Here is an 8,865-nt window from a genome sequence, read left to right on the forward strand (position 1 = left end):
TGCAGGGCACTCTTTGACATAAATTGCAGCAATATCTTTTTCAATCCATTTCCTAGAGTAATGGAGATAAAAACAAAAATAAACAAATGGGACCTAATTAAAATCAAAAGCTTTTGTATGGCAAAGCAAACCATAAACAAAACAAAAAGACAAACAACAGAATGGGAGAAAATATTTGCAAACAATGTGACAGACAAGGGTTTAATCTCCAAAATTTACAAAACAGCTCATGTGGTTCAATATAAAAAAAATAAACAACAATCCAATCAAAAAATGGCAGAAGACCTAAACAGACATTTCTCCAAAGAAGACATACAGGTGGCCACAAGGTACATGAAAAGATGCTCAACATTGCTAAGTATTAGAGAAATGCAAATCAGAACTACAAAATGAGGGAATTCCCTGGTGGTCCAGTGGTTAGGATTCCACGCTTTCACTGCCGAGGGCCCAGGTTCAATCCCTGGTTGGGGAAATAAGATCTTGGAAGTTGCACAGCATGGCAAAAAACAAAAACAAAAAAAACCACCACTACAATGAGATACCACCTCACTCCAGTCAGAATGCCCATCATCAAAAAGTCTACAAAAATAAATGCTGGAGTGGGTGTGGAGAAAAGGGAACCCTCCCACACTGTTGGTGGGAATGTAAATTGGTATAGCCGCTATGGAGAATAGCATGGAGGTTCCTTAAGAAACTAAAAATTGAACTACCATATGATCTTGCAATCCCAATCCTTGGCATATATCTGGAGAAAAACATGGTTCAAAAGGACACATGTACCCCAGTGTTCATTGCAGCACTATTTACAATAGCCAGGACATGGAAGCAACCTAAACGTCCATCAACAGATAAATGGATAAACAAGATGTGGTACATATATACAATGGAATATTACTCTGCCATTAAAGAGAGTGAAATAATGCCATTTGCAGCAACATGGATGGACTTGTAGATTATCAGACTAAGTGAAGTAAGTCAGAGAAAAACAAATATATGATATCACTGATATGTGAAATCTAAAAAAAGATACAAATGAACTTATTTATAAAACAGAAATAGACTCAGACTTATAAAATGAACTTATGGTTACTGGGGAGAGGGGTGATGGGGAGGATAGATTGGGAGTTTGAGATTGACATGTACACCCTGCTATATTTAAAATAGATAACTAACAAACACCTACTGTATAGCACAAGGAACTCTGCTCAATACTCTGTAATAACCTAATGTTGGGGAAGTTAGTAATATCGTCTTGTTCAGGCCTCAGAGACAGAAACAGGCCTCTGACCGACCTGTGTCCTTGCCTGGACTGCGTGCTTGCTTACACACCTAATGATTGCTGCTAGCAAGTCAAATGGCACTTTATGATAAGAAAGGGAGTGGGTCTTGGAATTTCTTGAGCTCTGGGGACCTGGCCAGTCCCCTGGGGTCTGGAGAATCTTGTGACTCACATGATGAAACCAACAACATTGTTAAAGTAAATCCAAAGCTGCATTTTTACTTGCAAACTGACGATATCAGTTTGTAGCCTGGAATTATAAGCAGGAGCCCCCAGAACTCCAATCTGAAGTCTCACCTGTGGAGTGGACTCACTGCCCAGAACCGTCCCAATTGGGACTCCAGATTGCTGTTCCAGGGACTTCCCAGCACTGCTTGGATCTGGATGTAGGTGTTTCCCCAATCTGGTGATGTATGAACCTCTGTCTTTACTATTCTTAGCTAATTATTCTCTTAATTAGTATACTGTGATCTTTGTTAATTTAATAAATTCTCTCTAAATTCTTGCTTAACTGAGTGTAGAGTGATTATTTTGCCAGTGAATCCTATGAACCTTGAAACCAAAAGTGAGGCTTTCAGCAAAACACCTATATGAGAAAAGAATTTGAAATAGAATAGATACATGTATATATATAACTGATTCACTCTGCTGTATACCTGAAACCAACATAACACTGTTAATCAACTATATTCCAACATAAAATAAAAATTTTAAAAATTCCATAGGAACTTAAATCTAAAAATAAATAAATAAATAAATAAAACAATAAACAACAACAAAAAAATCAAGTTCTTACTGTATACCACAGGGAAATATACCCAATATCCTGTGATAAACCATAATGGAAAAGAATATGAAAAAGTATATACATATATGTACAATTGAATCACTTTGCTGTACAGCAGAAATTAACACATTATAAATCAACTATACCTCAATAAAAATTTTAAAGTATATAAAAGCTGTCATGTTAAAGAAGTCTACATGACTCTCTAGCCAACAGCCAGCAGGTAATTGAGTAATTAAGGCCCTCAGTCCAAGAACCAAGGAACTGAATTCTTTCAACAACCACATGAACTTAGAAGCAGATCCTTCACCAATCAAGCCTTCTGATGAGACACCAGCCCCAACACCTTGATTTCAGTCTTGAGAGACTGAAGCAGAGGACCCAGGCTGAGCCATACCTGGATTCCTCACACATGAAAACTATGAGATAATGTGTGTTGTTTTAAACTAGTAAGTTTTGAAATAGAAATAATACAAGAGGAGATACAAATGTAAGAGAAGTAAATATCCTATAATCCTGAATTTGAATTGGAAGTATCAATAAATATATATCCCCTTGTTCTTTCTACTAAAAAGGCTTAGAAACAGTGACCATCCCCTGGCATCCAATTTGTGGTCTTGAAATTCTGTTTCCCCAAGAAGAAACCAAGGCTCCTTGGAGAAATGGCTGAATCCAGATCTGAGGTAGAAAATATATGACATAAGCCTGAAACATTTTGTCACCATAAAGCAAGGAAGTTCCTGACTATGAGGGTCTCATGTTGGGAGCCAGCTTGAAGAACTTCCCACTTGAAGATGGGTAAATTTGAGCATCAGTAAAGATAATGACAGCAGTGGATTGAAACACTTTAAGTGTGTTTACATCCATGAGTTCATAATTATTCTTATTTTTAAAAACTGGACTGGTCATCACTGGAGAATGCTAGAAAACCAACTAAGTATTTTGAAAACTGGTAAATAAAAGGAAACAATCAAGGATTTATTCTGCCTCTTCTCTGTGAACTGTAACACTTGGTAATCAAATAAATGGTAGGAAAAAATTTCTTTCAATAAATGTATTCTTCTAGGGAATTCCCTGACGGTCCAGTGGTTAGGACTCTGTGCTCTCACTGCAAAGGGCCCTGGTTGGATCCTTGGACAGGGAACTAAAAAAATCCCATAAGCCGCACTGTGAAGCCAAAAAAAAAAAAAAGTATTCTTCTAGTGAATAAAGAAGGAATGATATAATTAGAATATTGTGGGACTTCTTCCCTGTTGGCGCAGTGGTTAAGAATCTGCCTACCCAGAAATAGAGACACAGATGTAGAGAACAAACATATGGACACCAAGTGGGGAAAGCAGGGAGGGTTGGGGGGGGAATGAACTGGGAGATTGGGATTGCCCTATATGCATTGCTAATAAGAAAAAAGATACCAAATTCTACACTCTAAATATATGCAGTTTATTGTATGTTAACTGTAGCTCAATAAAAGTTAAAAAAAAAAAAATTGAAGAATCCACCTGCCAATGCAGGGGACATGGGTTCCATCCCTGGTCCAAGAAGATCCCACATGCCACGGAGCAACTAAGCCCATGTGCCACAACTGAGCCTACTCTCTAGAGCCCGCATGCTACAATTATTGAGCCCACGTGCCACAACTGTTGAAGCCCATGAGCCTAGAGCCCACTCTCTGCAACAAGAGAAGCCACCGCAATGAGAAGCCTGAGCATTGCAATGAAGAGTAGCCCCTGCTTGCTGCAACCAGAGAAAGCCTACACACAGCAATGAAGACCCAACACAGTCAGTAAATTAATTACTAAAGAATATTGTGATTTTGCCACCCATTATGAATTAGTGGGTAGAGACGCTGTTCATTATGGCTGCTAATATCACAAAGAGAAACCAGACAATCCTTCCTGATGGAAGAAAGTGACACCATGATGAAGTGGTCTTGCCAGAAAGGCTGAACCTGAATATGTTTAAGCTTCTAGACTGAACTACCAATTCCCAGGAAATAGAGACAGAGAAAGATGTGAAACTACACTACAGGGAAGCATTTGTCAAAAGGCAGACTGGGGGCAACTACAGGATAAACAACCCCCTACCCCCAGCAAATACAATGCAATGGAAAAAAAGAAATGGAGGGGAAATCTAATTAAAAGAGACAAGATTGGAATGTAAACACTTACTGGATATGTAATGATACAAGGAATAACTATTAAGCTTTTATGAGATAAAGTTATTATGCCTACGTTTTTAAAAAGTATTTGTTAGCGATACACACTGGAATATTTTCAGGTAAAAGAGTATATCTGTTGCAGAGAATGGACTGGAGGACACGGGGTTGGGGGGCGAAGGGGAAGGTGGGACGAAGTGACAGAGTAGCATAGGCATATATATACTACTAACTGTAAAAAAGATAACTAGTGGGAAGTTGCTGTATAACAAAGGGAGATCAGCTCGATGATGGGTGATGCCTTAGAGGGTCGGGATAGGGAGGGTGGGGGGAGTCAGGGGGGGAGGGAATATGGGGATATGTGTGTAAATACAGCTGATTCACTTTGGTGTACCTCATAAGCTGGTACAAGATTGTAAAGCAATTATATTCCAATAAAGAGCTTAAAAAAAGTATATGTGTGATTTGCTTCAAAATAACAAAGAAAGGGAGTGGGTGGATGGGGATACACATGATACAGGACTGGTCAAGAGTTTCTCACTGTTGCACGTGGATGAGCATGTAAGGGTTCATTATGTTATTCTTTCAACCTCTGTCACCGTTTTAAAATTTGTAATAACAATAATACAAATCTTTTTTAAAAAATGTACATATGCTATGGTTCTGCACTTGTGCTCAAAGAGGCAAGTACACGATCTGTCCCTGCAGTGTTGTTCCTAATAGCGAAAACAGGACACAAACTCAATGTCTATTAGTAGGAGAACTGCTGAAGAAACTGCTCTCAATTCTAACTAGTGTAGCAGTTAAAAAGGAAACCTGTACAGAAGTTGATAGCATTGATGTAATACTTTGTAGCTTCTTACTGACATGTGGTCAAGAGCACAAAGGGGGCCTTCAAGCTGTGTGACCCTGAGCGAATGACTTACCCTCTCCGTGCCTCAGTTTCACCTTCTTTAACATGGAGTTGATAATCACATAGACTTTTTATTTTTTAAAAAAGTTTGGCCACTCCAGGGAGCTTGCCGGATCTTAATTTCCCGAGCAGGGATTGACCCCGGATCCTCGGTACTGAAAGTGCGGAGTTCTAACCACTGGAATCCAGGGAATTTCCACATATTAATTTTCGACAACTAAACAAGTTAATACCTGTTAAGCGATTAGAACAGTGCCAGGCACGTGGTGAGCCCTACAGAAGTATCTATCAGTAGGAGTCCTGGTATATTTATTCCTGGAAGGCCAGCCTTTACCCTGCCTTGCTTCGCGGTGCACCCTGCAATGCGCGCCCTCCTTCCCGAACTTCAGCCCGGAGCCCTATGCACCACCCTCGTCCGCCCCGCCTCGCCCCGGGACTCACCGTGAGCCGGGCTGACCTGCAACCGAGACTCCTGAAACGCCGGTGGCGCCTTGGGAGCACCGCGGACCATCTCTTCGCTACGCCAGGCAGACACCGCCGCTGTCTCTCTAGGCGGCTTGGAAGCTGTTTCATCTCGTCGGCTTCCTCGCTTTGGGCCCATCCAGGGCAAAGAGGAAAACAGGAGACTGTCCCCCTTCTCCTGCTCCCCCCAAATCCTGGGACCTCCTGTTCCCGTTCCATACAAGCCTGGCTCTACCCTTGCATTTCCTAGCCCCAGCCCATCCTGTCCCCGAATTGCCCCCCAAGTGGATTTCATTTATAGTGATCAGAGAAGCAGCACCTAGAGACCCAGAGAAGGGCTCGCCTTCATTGCCTTACCCGAGAGCTCCACGCACCCGCCTGGACTTCTTGTCTTTCCCTTGGTCACACAGAGGTGAAGTAACGCGTTCCACAGTCATACTAGTGGACAGAGACAAACCTCAGCAGCGTCCTGCTACCAAGACGCTCGTTCTCACACCCCGTAGCTTTCGCCACCCTTCCTTCCCATCAGGCTCTTGCTGCCTGCAGAGTCCTTGCACCTGACCACCCTCACGCCCCGTGTCGCCCACTTCACATTAACATCACCTGACCTCCAGGAGTCCATTTCTTCCTCTTGTGCACCAACAGGGTATCTGCTCCAAGCCCTCTCCCAATACTTTCAGGACACAGCTAGTCACACAAAATAATTACTTGACAACTACTTATGTGGCATTACCTATGTTTTCTAGATAAGGAAGAATAATAACTTTCCAGGTGGGGAAACAAAGTTTCTGGATGCTTAATAGGAAAGAGCACTAGCCAGAAAGTGAGTCTTGAAACAGATCTTTGTCACCTTTCAGGCATGCGATGTTGAGCAATCACTTTTATGTCACCAAGCTCAGTTTACTCAACTGTAAATGTGAATTGTAAATACCTACGCCTTGCTCTTCTAGGGGGATTGTGAGGAGCATCTGAGACGCCCCACGGGAAAGCTTTTTAGTGTATACCGTAAGGCTTCTGCACCAGCTGATCCCCCTTCTCGGATTACCCTCCCAGCTAGCACTGAGCTGACTGCCTCACCTGCTCCATATTTTAGCTCAAAGGCCTCCTTCTTAACAAAGCCTCCCCCGACCACCCTAGATAATGAAACCTCAATCCTTTATCCTGCTCCACATTCTTCTGTTTCCAAAGCACTTCATCATCTATATATTACACTATGTTGTTTACTTATTATACTTGTTTATTGTTCTTCTCAGGCAGGGTCACTGCAACAGTGCCCGCCAGCTCAACGCAGTGCTCAGTGGATGCTGCTGACTGGCTGATGCCCTGCTTACTGCCTGAACTTCCCTTCTTCGCTTGGTGCTCCCCAGCTTACAGGCACTGAAAATCCTTCATGACACTGTCAACGAGGCTGAATGCAGGGGAGTGGTATCAGTGACTATAACACTTTGGACTAGATTGGTGAAAGAGAAACTGAAAAAACCCCACAACGTTCCCAAATTCTCCCTTCAGCTTTCTCTTGACCGCAAGCTTGCCCTCTCAGGCCTTCTTTTCTCCACCTATCTCTCCCCTCCTGTCTCTTATTCACTGGGAGGCCTCTCTTCCTCTTCACTTTTCTCCTTTATCCCTTGAGCCTCTCTTTTGTGGCTTTCTCCTCTGTGAGCTTTTCTTTACCTTTCTGGGTAGGTGAGAGAGGAAGGAGCTGTCTGAGCACTGGGGTTGGAGTCTCAGAGGGACCAAACTGACGTTCAGTGTTGAAGGTGAGTGCGGTCTGTAGTAGCACCCTAGATAAGGACATGGCAGCTGAGATCTTGTCCTTGTGTCCTGAGATGCTCAGGGAGCTCGGGAAGGGCTGGGCGTGAGGACTGCAGGTATGCACTGTGCCCATAAATATGCAACAGCTCCTTCCCCCTCACCCTGGGAGCTCATGTGAAGGAGAGGGAGAAGGGAGAGCGGAAGCTCTGTAGTAGCAGCTTTTTCCTAAAGCAAACGTTCATAGGAACTACTTAGACTTCGCCAGTTAAGATTTGGCTGAATCTGCCTGTGCCAGAGCAGAAAACACTGCCTAGTTTCCTAAATCCACCTCAGCCCACCTGCCCATCGCAATTCTGGGGCATCTCACTTCTCTGAGGGTGGGGCGGGCAGTGCGGAGCACAGATGTAGGAGTGACGTGCTCATGTAGAGGCTGCAAGTGGAAGAAAGGTGGGAAGGAAATGGATTTGCCTGCCACGTCTAGCTGATCACAAGGACCATCAGGACTGTCTGGGGCCTTGATACTCAAAACGTGCTCCATGAACCAGCAGCATCAGCATCACCGGGAGATTGAAAATGGAGATTCCTGGGCTCCACTGGGACTTTTTGAATTAGAATCTGTATTTAAAAAGATCCCAGGGGATATGTGTATAAAAACAGATGATTGAACCTGGTGTACCCCCAAAAAAATAAAAGAAATAAAAAAAAAATTAAAAAAAAAAAAAAAAAGATCCCAGGACTTCCCTGGTGGTGCTCTGGTTAAGAATCCACCTGCCAATGCAGGGGACATGGATTCGAGCCCTGGCCTGGGAGGATCCCACATGCCCCAGAGCAACTAAGCCCATATGCCACAACTACTGAGCCTGTGCTCTAGAGCCCACAAGCCACAACTACTGAGCTTGTGTGCCACAACTACTGAGCTTGTGTGCCACAACTACTGAAACCTGCACACCTAGAGCCTGTGCTCCACAACAAGAGAAGCCACCACGCTGAGAAGCCTGCTCACTGCAAAGAGTAGTAACTCCCTCTTGCTGCAACTAGAGAAAACCCAGACGCAGCAATGAAGACCCAATGCAGCCAATAAATAAAGTGAATAAATACATTAATTCAAAAAAAAAAGATCCCAGGTGATTTATAGATACTCTAAAATTCAATAAGCACTATTCTGGGGACTTCCCTGGTTGTCCAATGGTTAAGACTCCACACTTCCACTGCAGGGCACACAGGTTTGATCCCTGGTCAGGGAACTAAGATCCCACGTGCCATGCAGTGCAGCAGGGGAAAAAGAAAATTCAATAAGCACTATTCTAGATAGTCTGCATTTAGCTAATGTCCTACTCTTCTATTTACAAAGAAACAGTCAAGGAATTTTAGAGTTTTTTGGTTGTTGTTATGATCCCTAGGTTATAAGGAAAACCAACTATATATACATATGCATAGACATATATACACACATATATAGACTTCTTTATCTTTTTAAAAAGAAATTTTGAAGACATTTAATATGGTATACTTTTAGG

This window comes from Hippopotamus amphibius, chromosome 11, assembly GCF_030028045.1.
Source record: "Hippopotamus amphibius kiboko isolate mHipAmp2 chromosome 11, mHipAmp2.hap2, whole genome shotgun sequence".
In the NCBI taxonomy this organism is placed as follows: Eukaryota; Metazoa; Chordata; class Mammalia; order Artiodactyla; family Hippopotamidae; genus Hippopotamus; species Hippopotamus amphibius.